The following is an 18,230-nucleotide window of genomic DNA, read 5'->3' as shown; positions in this document are numbered from 1 at the left end:
TTTTCCTTCTCCCTTTACCTCCATCAGACCGGAAGTTTATAAGATTTTTTTTTCTTTCTTGTTTTAATTTAAAAATTTTACCAGGCTGTGTCTAATGATGAATTTCTTTTAGTTGGCTTTCCCTGGAATGAGGTGAACTGTTTTAATCTGAGACCCCAAGACTCTTTTTAAAATTTAGAGGATTGCTTAATTATAGGTTTGATTTTTTTCCAATTGTTTTAGTTGCTTCCTGAGAGAAAAATATAATTCTTCGGTTAGATCTCTCTTCTCTCCTTTCCTTGGTTTTCATTTCTTTATCATTTTTCTCTATGCTTTGAGACCATGTCTCAAATTTGTCCTTTCCCTCATGGTCTCAAGTTTTTATAATGTGAATTCTGATCTTTTCTTCTCCCGAAGTTAATTATAAGTGTTATTGAATATTTACTTTCTCTGCAACCCTCTTATCTGGTTTCTTTCCTGTCTTGCCATTTTATTTCAGGATCTTATTTCTTTATGCAAGCTGTACCTTTTCCATGGAGGTCCTGATATCTGACTTCTTATAGAAGATGCCAAAATGTTCATCACTTTATAAAAAAAAAAATGGGTATTATTTTCAGAATACTGCTAAGTCTTATTCCTATTGACATAGGCAGTTGCCTCAAGAAGAAATTAAGAAAACAAATGGCAGCTTCACAAAAATTATTCCTTGCTGGCATTAATCCTGCTACCACTAAAACGTGCTGAATAAATATTGGTGAAATACAGTTTTATAGGGGTTTCATGTTATTAGTCTCTCTAGAAGATGCGTATGTTTTATAATAGCCTGATCCTAAAATTATATGTGGTAGGAAGCAGAACAGGACATCACGGTACTTATGTAATTATTTATATCTATAGGTTGTTGAGGTTACATTCTGGAACTTAAGAAGAGGTTTATCGTTTGGAGAAGCTTGAGGAGTCCCTGTGAGTGAGACAGGCCCCAATCATTTACTGGAGATAGAGGGCTGAGCCTTCTCTGATAGTCAGTCTTGGGCAGAATAGAGAAGCTCTGGATATACAGGAGGCGTTGGCAGAGTGGAGGTAGGCGTAGGAACTGGGCAACTTACAGGGGACTGAATGCCTGTTCTAGTTAATTGAGGTGGGTCGAAGACTAGGGGGGAAAGAATGAATACATAAGTGATTTTTGATAAAGGTGGGTCCAGGTGAATGTCAATCTCCTGAAACTTCTGAGTAAGGCTTTTGAGGTCTTTATTATTTCTTTCAACAAAAATACTGTGCCCTTACTCTATGCAGAGCCATCAGTGGTCCCCAGTTGTCTAAGATGTGGTCCCCACAGCCACCAAGTGGTTTGCAGTTGAGTTGCCTTTACTATCAAGTCTTTTACTGTGAGTCAGTTAATGGCGTGTAACTGAGAACCCTGCAGGAAAAGGGCAGGCTGGGAAGCTCCTTGTCCCAGGCAAGCATTTTTAGAATTTATGCTAAATGTTTATGCTAGCATTTTTAGAATTCCATGGAATAATAACACATTATAATACTAATAACATTTCATTTGTCTTCTGCTTTTAAAAACCTTTTAAGGGTAGCATATTTTGAAAAATAAGAAAGGGAAGCAAAGAAAAAAGTCCTTCAAAATAATAACAACCAGAACAAACCACTCTTAACATTTTAGTGTACAACACTCTCCTTCTGAAATAGCCATTTACCATATTTTCCAATGTGAATAGTTTTACAAAATATGATATATATTTAACTTGTCTCTTTTTTCTCTAAATATGTGAGTCCTTAATTTTGAAGTCAGTGCAACTAAATTATAAGTAAGGATGGGACTAGAATTAAAAATACAAACTATTACAGTCCACAGATGACATGAAAACACTATCATTTGTTGGTTCACCAGTTCAGAGAAGAGTTAAAAATATTGTTACATGATTAAACATGTTCATAGTAGAGATATTAGAAAATATGGATATGACAGAAGATATAAAAGTCATTAGTAATCTCAGTGGTAACTGCAATTAATATTTTGTGTTGTGTTCAAAGAGAATGTCTTTCTTGAATTTTTTATGAGTGCAGAAGCATTTTTTTACCAAAATGGGAATCATAGTTTTACCAAAATGTTTCATAATTATTTTTTTTTCACTTTTCAAGTTCCTTGCAGTCAATACATATACTTTGACTATGTTTTCTTCAACAACTGCATGGTAATTCCGTCATATGACTATATCATAATTTAACTATATAGGACAATTAAATTGTTTCCAATATTTCATTAAGAATGCTGAAAGACATATTCTCTACATACATTTGCCTCTCATTTTTATTTCCTTGATAATAAAATAGGCTTTTAAGGTGATGGAATATATCTGTCAGAATACAGAAAAAATATGATTGATGATTTTATGTCAAGATGTTATCACTCATTGTGTACTGAAGATTGAAAGCTATTTATCAAGTGGTGTAAGAAAAAATGACAGAATAATCATCTATACACATGGCTGATACATAACTTGGGAAGTGAGACAATGTGGAAGGACTTCTCCCAGACAACTATATAATCTGTTCTTACATAACATCAGTTAACTGACTCTCCGACCTTGGTTTTGAGTCTGGTTACTCCTTAGTTGTTAGAGTTTGTTTGGTCAAAGGTTACATAGGGTTTGCAATATTTAGACCAGCTACCAGATTTCAACATATAAGTCATATAAGAAAGAAAGAAAAGGAAGCACAGAAACTGAATAGAGGGCTGTACTGACTGAACTAAGTGTATGATATAAATCTTGTTCAAGATGGGAAGAAACAGCTACAGTTGGGGATAAATATCTGATGAACATAATAGAACATTATGTTTTTGAGGCAGTAAGTTAAGACTATAAAAACAGTAGTGAACAGTATTTCATCTTAGAATTTTACCAGACAAGATCCAGTAAATGATGCAGAAATGAGCTGACTCAAGGACCCAGAACCTGGATCCAGACCTCCAATGCTGGAGGTGGGCTACAGTGTGCAGCTGTGCAGTACACGGACTCTGACATAGGAGCTGGGACTAAGTTCACCCCAGGAGGATGAGAATGTTTACAAAGCGTTTGGTAAGAGACAAACAGGTAGTACAACAGAGAGACTGTAGTATTTTTTCCCCAAATTTTATTGAGGTATAATTGACATACAGCACTGTATAAGTTTAAGGTGTACAGCATAATGATTTGACTTATGTATATTGTGAAATGACTACCACGATAAGTTTAGTTAACATCCACTATCTCATATAGATACAAAAAAAGAGAAAAAGAAAAAAATGTTTTTTTCCTTGTGATGAGAACTCTTAGGATTTACTTTCTTAACAGCTTTCATATATACCGTACAGCAGGGTTAGCTGTGGCCATGATGTTGTACATTACATCCCTAGTAGTCATTTTCCTTTAACTAAAAGTTTGTACCTATTGGCCACATTCATCCAATTTTTCCTTCCCCACCTCCACCTCTGCTCTGGTAACTACAAATCTGTTTTTCTTCTATGAGTTTTCTTATTTTTTTTAAGATTCCACATATAAGTGAGATCATCATACAGTGAGATCAAACAGATCTCATCATACAGTGACATCATACATGGTCTTTCCTTGTCTGACTTATTTCACTTAGCATTATGCACTCAGAGTCCATCCATGCTGTTGCAAATGGTAGGATTTCCTTCTTTTTTATTGCTGAATAATATCATATATACCACAATTTCTATATCCACCCATCCATTGATGGAAACTTAGGTTGTTTCCATGTCTTGGCTATTGTAAATAATGTTGCTATGTACATGGTTGTGCAGATGTCTTTTTGAGTTAGTGCTATTGTTCCCTTTAAAGATATTCCCAGAAGTAGAATTGCTGGATCATATAGTAGCTCTATTTTTAATTTTTTGAGGAACTTCCATACTGGAAGTTTTCCATAGTGGCTATACCAATTTACATTCCTACCAACACTGCACAAGTGTTCCCTTTTTTCCACATCCTTGCCAGCATTCGTTATCGCTTGTCTTTTTGATGATAGCCATTCTAACAGGCATGCAATGATATCTTATTGTGGTTTTGATTTGCATTTCCTTAATGATTAGTGATGTTGAGCACATTTCCATGTATCTGTTGGCCTTTTGTATATCTTCTTTGGAAAAATGTCTATGCAGGTCCTTTGCCCAATTTTAACTGGATGATGATGATGATTATTTTGTGCTGTTGAGTTGTATGAGTTCCCTATATTTTGGTTATTAACTCCTTTTCAGATGTATGGTTTGCAAATATTTTTTCCCATTCTGCAGGTTGTCTTTTCATCTTGTTGATTGTTTCCTTATGCAGGAGACTTTCAGTTTGATGTAGTCCCACTTGTTCATTTTCGATTTTGTGGCTTGTGCTTTAGGTATTGTGTCCAAAAAGATCATTGCCAAGACCCATGTCAAGGACCTTTTTTTCTGTTTTCTTCTAGGAACTTTATGTGATGAAAATGACATTTATATCTATGGTCTTGCTCCTAAAAATCTGTAACTCCAGTCATGAGAAAAAACATCAGATAGAGTGCAGTGGATGGGTATCCTATAAAATACCTGACCAACACTCCTCACATTTGTCAAGAAAGTTTGAGAAACTATCACAGTCAAGAGGACCCTGGGGAGACAAGGCAACTAAAGGTGCTGTAGTATCCTGGTGGAAAGTTAGTAGGTAAATACTAAGGAGATCTGAATAAACAATTGACACTGTTTAATAATATATCGAGGGGCTTCCCTGGTGGCACAGTGGTTGAGAGTCCGCCTGCCGATGCAGGGGACACGGGTTCGTGCCCCGGTCCGGGAAGATCCCACATGACGCGGAGCGGCTGGGCCCGTAAGCCATGGCCGCTGAGCCTGTGCGTCCGAAGCCTGTGCTCCGCAACGGGAGAGGCCACAACAGTGAGAGGCCCGCATACCGCAAAAAAAAAAAAAAAAAAAAAATATCGATATTGGTTCATTAATTGTGCCGTGTACCAAACCAATAGAAGATATTAATTAAAGGGGAAACTGCGTGCAGGATATATGAGAACACTACACTATCTTAGCAGTTTTTTGGTAACTCTAGAATTACTCTAAGATAAAGAGTTATTAAATATAATAAACAGATTTAAAACATTTTTTAAGTACCAGAGTCAGGAATGGAAGAAGAGCAAGTTTGGTTGAGATGAAACTAGTAATAGGCAGAGGACTGGAGATAGAGCAGATGTTGCACTAGCACATGACCTGGTTAGGAGGCCTATCTGGCTGGTGGTTGTAATTGTCAAAAACAGTGGCCATTTGAATGCAATAGCATCAGTGACAAAGTAGATTTTCTGATGCCATTTACGAAATTACTATATTTATATTTTATTAAGCTCTTATCTAGAGGAGGACAGTGGTCCATTTTAACAACTTATTCCTTGAGGGGACTGGCTCTTCATTCTTTTAGAAGCTTTAAACACTTAAAAGTTATCACTTTAGGAGTAGATAAATGTATGAGAAGAAGTTTCAATCAAAAAGAATTCACCTGTGTTCACGCACACATGCAAAATATATACCTATTTAGTCTACAATAGTGCTTACTTCTCCTTCTACCAAAAACCCCACAAAATATCCCAGACTGAATAATGGGTTAAAGAATTATGTATAAAGGACGGAAGGTGTAGTAGATGCATGGATTCTTGCCAAATACAGTCGACCCTTGAACAGCACCGGGTGGGGCGCCAACCCTCTGCAAAATCGAAAATCTGCAGATACTTTATAATTGGCTCCACAGGAGCCTTGTGGGCAGCTTCAACCAACCAGATCATGAAGTACTGTAGTATTTACTCTTAAAAAAATCTGCATGGAAGTGGACCTGCACAGTTTAAACTTGTGTTGTTCAAGGGCCAACTGTAATGTAGTTATGCCTTTGCAGCAGCTTGGTTTCCGTAAGTGCATTATAGATCAGAGTCCTGGATCTTATGGTGTCTCCTCCCCTCCCCTCCCCTCCCCTCCCGTCTTCTCTTCCCTCTTCCCCTTCCCCCCTCTCCCCTCCCCTCTCCTCTCCCCTTTCCTCCCTCCATCTCTCTTTCTTTCTTTTCTTTCTTTTTTTTTTTTTTGTCATGGTGCTGTGACCATATATAGAAACCTTTAGACACCCAATCAGAACAAGAAAAGTGGACATGCATAGGGTCTCTAATTCATCCTTGCAGTGAGGAGAAAGGCCCCGGGCCTCCACCCTCCTAGCTTATCTCATGTAGTCTCATTACATAAATACTCGCCAGGTGCTGGTTGTATCTCTCGCTCTGACCTTCCCACTGAGATTGAAAGCATAGATCCACCTGCCTACTCGTCATTCCCACTAGACCACTTCCCTCCAACCTACCCCTCTCTCTTACCCAACCCAGTAAACAACATTCCTACCCCATCTGTATCCATTTGCAACAGATCAGCCAGGGTAAGCTTTTAAAACACAATCCCATCATGCCACTTCACTATTTAAAAACCTCCCAGTGGCTTCCCCTACCATTAAAATAAAATACAGTCAGTTCTACTGTAATGCTTTTTTGAAGAAGTGACTGCTATGTGTAAGGAACAATTTTAAGCATAATGCGAGTTTCACATTTGCTTATGTGTGAAAAACACCAGGTGAATGCAGGAACTGCCCCTGGTGAATGAGGCACACGTGCCCGCACCTCACACACCCAGCAGCCACCGCGGTTCACTGAGGGTTGTGAGCCACACCTGTGCACAGCAGGTCTTACAGCTCTTCCTGGGTTTCAGATAACCCTCCTTCCGCCACTGCAGAAGAACTCGGAGCCGCAACCCTTCAGACTCCTGCTTCCACCAGCAAACTTCGGGTCTTTTTAAAGGTAAAGTGCCATGGTTTTTGTAGTATCTGTGTACTTAATTGTTAAAAAATATGCTGCTATGTTAGGTTTCTATCATTTTTTAAAGTGTCGCAAAGTTTTTGAGTCTTTTACCTTTAGCCCTTTGTTTTCCCGTGAGCCCTGTGTTTTCACTGTAGGATTTTGCATAGCTCTGTGGTTTTCAGAAATGTGTATGTTGTAGTATAGCAGAACTTACTGTACAAATTCCTTACTTATAAAGACCTGCGTGTTGGCCTCAACTTGTCTCTCCAAGCTCGTCTCGTACCACCCTTCCTTTGGCTCATACCGCCTCAGGCTCTCCTCCAGACTTGTTCTTTCTGCCTGGGAAGTTATCCTACCAGCTTGTCATGGCTGGTTTCATTGTTTTCTTCAGGTTTTAACTTCAGTTTCACATTTTTAGAGTAGCCTTTGTCAACCACTTTTTCTGATGTGTCACCCCCCAAATCTCCATCCGATATCTCTATCGTATCACCTTGTTTATTCCTTTTGTTGAATTTGTCACAGTCTGAAGTTATATGAAATATAAGAGTATTTACTTTTTCTGTTTACTAAATTGTAAGATCCTTAGGGTTACTTCTTTATATCTGTCAGCTTTAACAAGTTCTGGTACACTTAATTTTTTTTTTTTTAAACCCCACATTTGTTTATTTATTTATTTTTGGCTGTGCTGCGTCTTCGTTTCCGTGCGAGGGCTTTCTCTAGTTGCGGCGAGCAGGGGCCACTCTTCATCGCGGTGCGCGGGCCTCTCACTATCGCGGCCTCTCTTGTTGCGGAGCACAAGCTCCAGACGCGCAGGCTCAGTAGTTGTAGCTCACGGGCCTAGTTGCTCTGCGGCATGTGGGATCTTCCCAGACCAGGGCTCGAACCCGTGTCCCCTGCATTAGCAGGCAGATTCTCAACCACTGCGTCACCAGGGAAGCCCCACTTAATATTTTTTGAATGAATGGACGGAAACAAATATTTCATCATCTTTTTGCTCTACCATAAATGCTTTCACGAAAAACCCTTATTTTTCTGAAGTATAAGATCATGTCAGAAAATTTTTCATGTACTGAAAATCTTTCTCCAAAGGGAACTGTAGCATTTTACTAGAGTGAATAAACACTGGGAAAAAGGAAATACCCAGACTTTTGAAGGATTACTACAAGGCTCTGAATTGATGCTAAATCCAGGGGAACCAAAATGCCACTGTTGTCCACTAGTCAAAGTAGCGTGTATGGTGGTCAAGTGATACATAGGGAGGTTTTGGGCTAACTTTGAATCACTGTGGACTCAATAGATCTGCAGACTCCTGTTATTTCCTAAGTTACTGACTGCTTAATTTGAATAGACATACTTGTCAGTTGGAAGGATCATCACACAGCTTTCCTGACTTATGAAGTAAAGACATTAGATACAAAGGACCACGTGGATGCCCCTAGAACTTTCCCTTCCTGCCAGGATGGTAAACAAAAGCAATACTGCATCTCTGGAGAAATTGCAGGGATTGTTGCCACCATCAAAGACTTGGAAGATGCAGGTATAATGATATGAGTTGCATCTCTATTTAATTTGCTTGTTTGGACTCTGTAGAAGTAGGATGGATCTTGGAGAATGACCGTGGAATGGTGTACATTTAATCAGGTGTTGAGTTTAATTGCAGCTGCTGCTCAAGATGTGGCACCTTTACTGAAGCAGATAGTAAAGCAAATCACAACCTGGCATCTGGTGTGCAGCTATTGACCTGGAAAATGCTTTTTCCCCCTCCATATTAATTTGCAAGAACCACAAAGGTAGTTTGTTTTGCATGGTAGGACCTATAATAAACTTTCGTGGTCCTTCCTCAGCACTACATTAATTTTCTTGTTTTCTGTCATAATATCTTCCACAGAGAATACCTTGACATTTTAAACAACATCACATTTCCCCACTGATGGTAGAAGTGATGCATTGTTGATGATATGCTTATTGTCTCTGATGAACAGGAAATAGCAAGTTATTTAGATGCCTTAATAAGACATGTGAGAAACAAAGAATGGGTTATAAACCCATGAAAATTTAGACACCCGCCAAACCAACTCAGCGAAATTTCTGAGGTACCACCACAAGGGTGAAAGACAAGTTGCTGCACCTTGCACTACCAAATAACAAAAAGAGGCACAATGCTAGGTAGGCCTTTTTGGATTTTGGAGGCAACGTGTATCATATCTGAGTGTTTGATACCTCCTACTGAGTAACTGTAGGCTGCCACTTTTGAATGAGAACAGCAAGAGAAGGCTGTGTAGCAAGTCCAGGTTGCAACGAAAGCTTCTTTTTCACTTAGGGTTTATGATCTGATGGTACTGAAAAGCCTGTGGAATCTAGTGATGCACTATGAGGGCTTTGACAAGCAGTAATAGGAGAATTATAGGGCAGATAATCTAGAGCTTTTGAGCAAACCCATGCTCTCTTTTACAGATAGCTATTCTTTTGAGAAATAGCTCCAGATTTGCTACTAGGCCTCAGGAGAGACTGAATGTTTAATCATTAGACGTTAAGTGACTAGATGATCTAAGATTTCTGTCATAAATCAGGTGTTCTCTGAGCCACTGAGCCCTAAATTTAGGTATGAGCAATAGCAACCAATTATCAAATGGAAAATGGCAAATAAGAAATTCAGCTGAGCTTGTGCTAAACAACACAACAAGGGAGTTGCATGAGCAGGTACCTCAGGCTCCTTCAGCACTAACTGCTGGTGTATTGTCTTTTTCTTTCTTCCATACCTATGGCTTCATGGAGAATTCCTTATGAACTTATGACTGAGAAGGAACAAACCTTGGGTAGGCCTGGTTTACAGATGGTTTGGTGGTCTTGGTTCCCAAGGGGGACACCACAGTGGTTCTGTTGAACTAAGTGTTGAGACTGCCACTTGAGTCCTCATGTCATTGAACTAACAGGTCAAGAAGGAGGTTATTCTACTGCTTGATTCTAATTTCCAGTGGGGAACTGGATTCCTGCTATACAATCGTGGCAATGAGGATGTCTTAGTCTTTTTGGTAACAAAATACCATATACTGTTTAGTTTAAAAAGAACAGAAATTTATTTCTCACAGTTCTAGATGCTGAAAGTCTGAGATCAGACAAGGATGATCTCAGACATGGTCAGCCCTCTTCAGGGCTTCAGACTTCTTGTTGTATGTAGTCTCACATGGTAGAAGGACAAAAGATCTCTCTGGGGTCTCTTTTATAAAGGCACTAATCCCATTTGTGAGGGCTCCATCCTCAGGACCTAATCACCTTTCAAAGGCCCCACTTCCCAATACCATTACCATGGGCATTAGGTTTTCAACGTATGAATTTTGGAGGGACATGAACATTCAAACTACATCAGAGGAATATGTTTGGAACCCAGGAAATTTTTTGGAGATTTCTTGGTACTTCCTGTTCAAGAGCAAAAGTTAATAGGAAACTACAGAAACTAAAAAAAGATAGGACAACTAGAGATTTAGAGCCTTCAGAAATAAAGTTTTGGTCTGCATGTAGGGTAGAGAATCCTGACCACCTGAGGCCCTGCCTGAGGACAGAGAAAACATGAATGGGATGAAGAAGAAAGGGTTTATAAATATCAGCAAAGGCTGAAATGAGGTCTGCAGCAGCTATTTATATATCTTCTTTCTTGTCGGTGTATGTGTGTACATACATATATACATTTTCCTTTTCTTTAGAAACTTATGCAAGTTTTGTTGGAGGCAAACTTTACAACATCATCTTTAGATAACAGAACATTTACATATGGCTGTGACTGAATTTGAGGTGTAATTAACATAGCTCAAAGAGGGATACAATGATAGTTGGGACTTTGCATCTCCACATTTTGGGGAGAGTGAGAATGCCTTCACTTGTCTAAAGGATAGTTCCATTATGTTAGGTGCAAATACGGAGTTCTTTTTGTTGCTGTATGGAAGTTCAAATATATGTAGAATAAGTGTGAATGGATGCTGAGTACCAAAGGGGTAGATTGCATCAGTTATGCAGCTTGTGAGATTGAGCCTGAAATTGTGTCTCAGGTCCAAATCCATCCTTTATACTCTGCTTTGTGATGTTAGGGCTGGATTCTGCAAGTAAGATTTTCTTGTCAGTTAGCTTACTGTTAGACCCTGACAAAGGGGGCATCAGCGAGAACTACAAATCTGGAGGAGAAAGAAGAAAGGAGGTTCTTCCCATTCTTCTGGTCAGCTTGGTTTCTCATCAGTATCACTCTCCGACAGTGGCACTTAATTCGCATAGAAGCAATTGAATTCAGTTTGCAGATTTTCTAACCTTTGCAGAATTAGGTTTCATTGTGTCCCTCTGGGACACCAGCAGCTGTCATTAAGCATCCCCTCTGAGAAGTCTGAATCCCTGCCCCATGGGGTCCCTCCTCCAAACTCAGAGACACCTGCTACAGCTGAGGAACATCTTTTCTTCAGAGATCTGAATATCAGCTCCATGGGGCTCCTTGTTCAAAGTTCTAATTTTAATAGTTCCAACGTCTTCCCTTTGTTGTCCTAACCCTAGAGGTGGTAGCTGCTTCCTATGGTTGTTAGTTTCATGACACTTTATTGTTCTTTAATTTTTTTTGAATTCTTAGTTTTTCAGTTTTTCATTCTTTTACTTAGTTTAATTCTCTTTTTTTAGACATCTTTATTGGAGTGTAACTGCTTTACAATGTTGTGTTAGTTTCTGCTGTATAACAAAGTGAATCAGCTATACATATACATATATCCCCATATCTCCTCCCTCTTGTTTCTCCCTCCCACCCTCCCTATCCCACCCCTTTAGGTGGTCACAAAGCACTGAGCTGATCTCCTCGTTCAATGCAGCTGCTCCTCACTAGCTATCTATTTTACATTTGGTAGTGTATATGTCAATGCTACTCTCTCACTTCATCCCAGCTTACCCTTCCCCCTCCCTGTGTCCTCAAGTCCATTCTCTACATCTGTGTCTTTATTCCTGTCCTGCCCCTAAGTTCTTCAGAACCTTTTTTTTTGATTCCATATATATATATATGTGTTAGCATACTGTATTTGTTTTTCTCTTTCTGACTTACTTCACTCTATATGACAGACTCTAGGTCCATCCACCTCACTACAAATAACTCAGTAGAAAGCCCAGAGTTTAATTCTTTATACTACATTCTCTCTGCTAAAATAATTTATGTGATTTTTGTCTCCTAACAGGGATCCATCAGTATATAAAAACCAATACTGTATTCACTGATTTTAACACTGAGTAGAATTCTTAAAAAATTCAGAAACCTTAATTGAACAGTTCTTGTGAATTTACATTACTCATAAACCATTTGTTATTCTTTGTACATGCATCTTCCCATTGTCGTCCCCTTGGAGATACATGCTATTCATTATCACCTGGTTTCCAAGCAAAAGAGAATTTTAATTGATATCGTTGTTCTAAGCTCTTTCTTTTGAATCTTTTAGATTTTCCAAGGGTAATCATTCAAAATGAACTGAATTAGAGTTGGGCATATGCTGACTTAGGTCAGGCAAGAAACACGCTAATCTAATGTATTGCTGAACTTCGTTTTTGATCTTTTAGAACAAATAGAATAACACAACATAAAAGTTGCTTCTGAGAAGTCAGGCTAATAGAATAACGTTGTTTGAAACCCAAGAACAAGGTTTTCCTATATTTACTTCATCTTGATCAGCATTATTAAAGCAAGAGATCCAAAGCATGCACGATGTTAAGTGCACAGACCAAGCCAACATGATGGCGGGTAGGGGAGCGTTTCAGTCACTGATGGGCTGAGGATTTAGACATTCTCTTCTTGTGTTTATGAGTAGGAGCATTTAGAGATGTCATCTGCAAGGGTCTAGGAAAGGCAGGAGCTGACACTCTTCAAGGAATTAACTAACAGACAAGGTCAGAAGCCCCAAAGCTGTGCTATTTGAGGAAATTTCTTTGCTAGCCTCCAAACTGCTCTAATTGTCTTATCAGCTAGTGTGTCTCTATTTTATAGCTCCTATATGTCAGGCCTTCTAGATGCTATGGCTGCTGGAGCACAAAGACAAGACATGAATGCTACTTCCATGAAAATTGCACTAAAATGTACCTAAATACGTGGGTAGCAATTAACGTCAAATTTGGTCTGTCAGTTTCTGACTCATCTTTAAAATTATAACTGAAAATTGAATGCATGATAGGTAGATGATTTATTAATTTGTGCTTCTAGCCTGCATTCCTCCTTACCTTTTCCTGCCATCTCTCCTGAAGAGTTTAGTCTGTACCATCCAGACTCTGGACTTGTGAAGCAGAATCATGAAAATTGGGGGGAAAAGGATTGGAGTATCTGAAAGGACCAAGGAAGGTAGCAGAGATTTTTAAAGAGACATGGGGGGCAGAGATTAGAGAATGTGGTGGAGTTTGGCTATGAGAGGTTGTGGAGCATTTGTGGAATGAGAAAGACTTGGGGAGGGGAGGGAATGGGCATTTGAGAAGTGTTATTGTGAGTTATCAATTCAACCTCACTCTACATTCTTAGATGCATGTAAAGATGTGAATTCCTTTTAATACGCTTCTGGTTTCTGAACTGTGCTTCTCTGAATGTGATTTCATGCAAGAACTGGACTATATGGGTACTGACTTATTTCTGGGCTTCATATAAGTTACAGTTAACTCAACTTGTCCTCCTACAGTATCATGTTAAATCAGGCAACACCAGCATATGCAATTTCTATTATTTAGGGAACATTATTCAGTTGTGGTTTAGGTTTCAGTTGTGGCTCAGTGTCTCTTTCTCTTCCTGCTTCCAGTTCACTGTAATACAGATAGGTTCTCTGAGAACATTTGGTCAAGTTAGGACAAGGGTTTTGTATACACAGTAAGCAGGGATTTTTAGGCTTTTTTTGAAATCTACAAACCAATATTAAGTGGCTTGTAAACCACTGTTCAGGAGAGTCCATGGACTCGGTCCTAGAACTTCACATGGTAGCAAGGCTCTTTTGCCAACCTCTGATATTCCCAATGATTTTGTCATTTTCTGGCAAATGGTCTCTTTAAAATAATCCCCTGTGTTAATGAATATCCAGATTCTGCCTTGTCCTCAGTTTAAATTATCGGACACTTTTATGGCTGTAGCTGCTATTACTGCTGCTGCTGATTCTATTACCTAATCTGGTTGGCTAACATTTTTTTTTTAAACATCTTTATTGGAGTACAATTGCTTTACAATATTGTGTTAGTTTCTGCTGTATAGCAAAGTGAATCAGCTATATGTATACATATATCCCCATATCTCCTCCCTCTTGTGTCTCCCTCCCACCCTCTCTATCCCACCCCTCTAGGTGGTCACAAAGCACAGAGCTTATTTCCCTGTGCTATGCGGCTGCTTCCCACTAGCTGTTTATTTTACATTTGGTAGTATATGTAAGTCTATGCCATTCTCTCACTTGTCCCAGCTTATCCTTCCCCCTCCCCGTGTCCTCAAGTCCATTCTCTATGTCTGCATCTTTAGTCCTGTTCTTCCCCTAAGTGTGTGTGTATTTTTTGTTCATGTCCACAGACTTTTAACCTAATAGTCTCAGTGTTTTTCTAAATTATTTGGATGATATCAGGAGTAACCATTGTTTGTTGTAAATTTTCCCAGTTCAAAAGCCTTTTACATAATTTTTATGCAGTTTTAAAATTTCATGTTGTCAAATTTTCTTCCTTTTTCTTTTAATTTTTAAATTGCTTTTAAACTTAGAAAGTCTTTTCTAGACATGCATGAGATACTACTTTGTATTTCCATTGAGTTGTGTTATGGATTTTTTTGAACATATTTCGTTCTATCTACCTTTTAATGTGGTGAATGATTTGGATTGAGATGCCAAATGAACTTTTTCCCAAATAGTTAACCAATGGCCCCAGCAATATTTATTGACTAATCCTGCCCTCCCAACTAAACTGAGATACTCTTTTTATCATGTATTAAATTCTTGCATAGACCTGGGTCTGTTCCTGAGTCTCCATTCAGTTCCGCTGGTCTCTTTTTGTTGTCAGCATCACACTTTGTAATTTTCTTTCTCAAAAAAGCTGAAAACCATTTTAAACTATTTGTTGTAAAAGAGGAAGTTTAGAATAAGTTTTCCAAGTTCCAAAGAAAACCTATTGGTGTTTTTGTTGAAATGCTTAAACCTATACATGAATCCAGCCTTCTTCAAGATTCCAAGTTAATTTTTATTTCATCAGTTCATGTTATGATCAGAATTATTGATTCATAAATAAAACAGTAATATAAATTTTCGGATCACTTGGTGCATCCCAGTTGTTTGGAAAGAACTCTAAAATGGAGTGTTTCAAGTTCCCTAGAATTTCAGTTATTAATTGATCATTAATGACAAAGTCTGTCTCTGGGTCTATATTAGACAGAACGTAGAAACTGGTTGAATGTAAGTCAGTGGATGAATGAATGAGATTGCAGATGGGCCATGAAAAACAAAAGATCTGGCTTACCAGAGGCCTTCAGTGCCATCTGGGCAGAGTGACTGTTACTTGTAAATCCCTGATACTACCAGTGGTTCCCCATGTATGATACAGAGATTGGAAACTAAATATTTATTGAACTATGCTAGGCATTTTGCTAGGTGCTTTTCACATGTTATCTAGAAGAAAATAAGGTAGAAGAAAGTAAGAGACTTTCCAGAAGTCATGGAGTTTATAAGAGGTAGAGCCAGACACAGATTCGCCTCTCTCGGTCTCTAGAGTCTTTGCAATCTGTTTCTGTTGCTATAGCCTATGCATGGGCAGGTCAAATGAATCAGTTCTTAAAGAAGGTTATTTCATCTCTTCTGATTTTAATGTGTCAAAAACAGCACAGGAAGTAACATCTTAGAAATAGAGTCCCACTGATGATTATTTATTCTTGGATAAGGCCCAGAGATTAATCGTCTGTCCCTATTACATGGAAGTAGACCCACAAAGACGCGGGTCACAAGTCTACCGGAGGTGTGCTTGGGGACCAGAGGACTTGCATAGATTAAAGTCCAGTCCGTATCAATTGTGATTGCATAGACATGTCTCATGAAGCCTTGACCTGGCATCTAGTCTTAACAAGAGCAGACCTTCTTTTATCTACTTTCCACGCTGCCACTCTCCATCCAGGGAAGATAGTCTACTTATGGCATATGTGAGTTTATGAACTGTGGTTTACTCTTCCTAAAAAAAAAAAATGCATTAATGTTGCTGTAATCATTCTTTAGCTGCGTGTATTAGAGATTCCTTCCCCAGAGCTCTAAACACTTTGCAAATACGATCTCATGAACCTACACGCCAGCCCACCGTGGTAGGTCAACCGTCTTGGCAGCATTCGGGAATTGAATTATCCAAAGAGAAAGTGGTCTTTTCAGAGCTGCCTGTCATCTGGGGATGGGATCAAAATTAGCAAGGAATCTTAGAATTGTACAGGGCTCTAGGTATCACCTGGTCCAAAATTCTTGTTAAATAAACAGGAAACTGAGGCCCAGAGGGACCATATCACTAAAACCCAGGATTCTCAATCATGACTGTTTGTTATCATCACCTGGGAAGTTTTAAAAATATGTACCCTTGTCCAGGTTCCCATCCAGACCAGTTTAATCAGTGTCTTTGGGACCTTCCTGCATGAATGGTTTTAAAAGCTTTGTAGATGATTCTAATGAGTAGCCAGAGTTGAGATTTAGGTGGACAAAAGCAAACCCAGGGCCAAAAAAATCCAAAACCAAAACCAAAAAACCAAAATAAAGCAACACCAGGCACACAAGCAAACCAAGTCTAGGGATCTGTCCATGGGGTCCCTTTTTCATTCTACGTCATACAGTTTGGCTTATGGCAAAAGTTCCTGATGTTTTAACAATCCAGGCTAGCATCTTTGAAATGGGAAATATCTGTAGTAATTTCATCGCCTTTCACTTCATTTCATCAGCAGAGACACATTGCAAAGCTGTGGCAACATGATGCTGAAGTAACTGTGTTATTCCACCGAGCCAGTCAGTCAGTCAGTTCACTGGATGAAATCAGTCAGATCAGTCAGTTGGCTGACTTAGCCATTTCAGGTAGAATGGTCCGGCTAGTTGTCTACGTGTAGACATTACTTTTCTAGACCTTGCCTTTTACAGGAAGGTGTGTTGATATTATATTCATGTGTTATATTATTTTCTGTCGTAAACTCTGTTCTGGGGAGCACTGGAGAGGCTCAGCATTAGCCTTGTAAAGGAATCAATGAAATCCTATCCTCTGGCATTATAGGGATTAGAGATTCAAGAATTCCTCACTGTGCCCATCGTAAGTGCTTGATAAATGGTAACAATTTTTATGCTCACATTGCCTTGGGATATTGTAGCGACCTAGACCTAGTTCCAGATAGGCAGACGTGCACGTGAGCTTGCACGTGCACGCACACACACGCACGCACACGGTGCACCAGTATGGAGCATGTTTTTAGATTTAGCTATTTGCAAACTTGGCTAAAGTTGAAGGTGGGAGGAAGAAACAACAATCTATTCACACTTTCACCTCCAGGAAAAAAGCAGCCCTACAGAAAGTGGCACCGAAGGGGGAACTGGAAACGCAAACAACCTAAAGCTATGTCGGAATCAGACAGTGCAGTTCCTCTTACTTTTTAGCCTTGTGTGAGGTACAGCTCTTGTGGGTCCCTTAGCTCCAGCTCCTTAGCTCGCTGGCTCCTGAAGCCAAAGTCCCTTGACCCCGGAACCTGGGATCACTGTTGTCCCTCAGCTCTGTAGTTCTGCATGTCCTTTTCAGTTTTATTATTTTTGACAATAAGCCAGTCTCATTGAAGTCCTGCCCAGTCCTTCCGTGACCTGAGTCTCACTATGTTGCCTGTGAACCATCTCCTCTCTCTTATTCAGGAACTGAGCCTTGGTCTACTTCTCTCCCTTTTCCTTTGAGTCCCCGAGTCCCTGTACAACCTCGGTTCTCCCCAGCCTCTGCATCACACAAGCAACAAAAATGCTCCCAGTTCCTAAGGCAGGCTGCTGGGGATCTGTCTAGACCTCTCTGGTTTCAGCAGCTGGACCTCTTCCTTCCTTCCCTGATGAAGTCTGTAACGTTCACTTGTCCACTGGCACATCCCCTCACTGCCTGCCTCCCACACACTCTAGCCCTTCTTGTCTCGAAACCTGTCATGACAGGTGCTGCGGCACGTGGCCAGGTCATGAGCCATGTCCCTGAGGCACTCGGCAGGTTATCACTAGGCTCCTTAATCTAAACAGCTGTTTCACTGTCAGATGGTTGGAAGAACTGAAACGACTGAATTCGCGGTCCTTGAAGACAGGTCACAGCCTAAAGACCAGGCAGAGGCTCTGGAGCACATCTCTTATTGACTGTAATCACTGCCCGCTTTCCAGAAACTCTCTTACCTTCATAGAAGTCCTTAATGT

The 18,230-nt window shown here is 39.6% G+C and overlaps 1 long non-coding RNA gene across 1 annotated transcript in view; it reads left to right on the top strand.

Moving 5' to 3' along the window:
* Positions 1 to 6,702: 6,702 nt before the first annotated feature.
* The window catches only part of LOC132425589 (uncharacterized), a 118,382-nt gene continuing 106,854 nt past the window's right edge, over positions 6,703 to 18,230 (top strand). Inside the window, exon 1 of the long non-coding RNA XR_009519461.1 lies at positions 6,703 to 6,837. This is a non-coding gene — a long non-coding RNA (uncharacterized lncRNA). The remainder of the gene's footprint in view (positions 6,838 to 18,230) is intronic.

This window comes from Delphinus delphis, chromosome 5, assembly GCF_949987515.2.
Source record: "Delphinus delphis chromosome 5, mDelDel1.2, whole genome shotgun sequence".
Lineage (NCBI taxonomy): Eukaryota > Metazoa > Chordata > Mammalia > Artiodactyla > Delphinidae > Delphinus > Delphinus delphis.
This window is presented reverse-complemented; position numbering and strand designations above follow the sequence as displayed.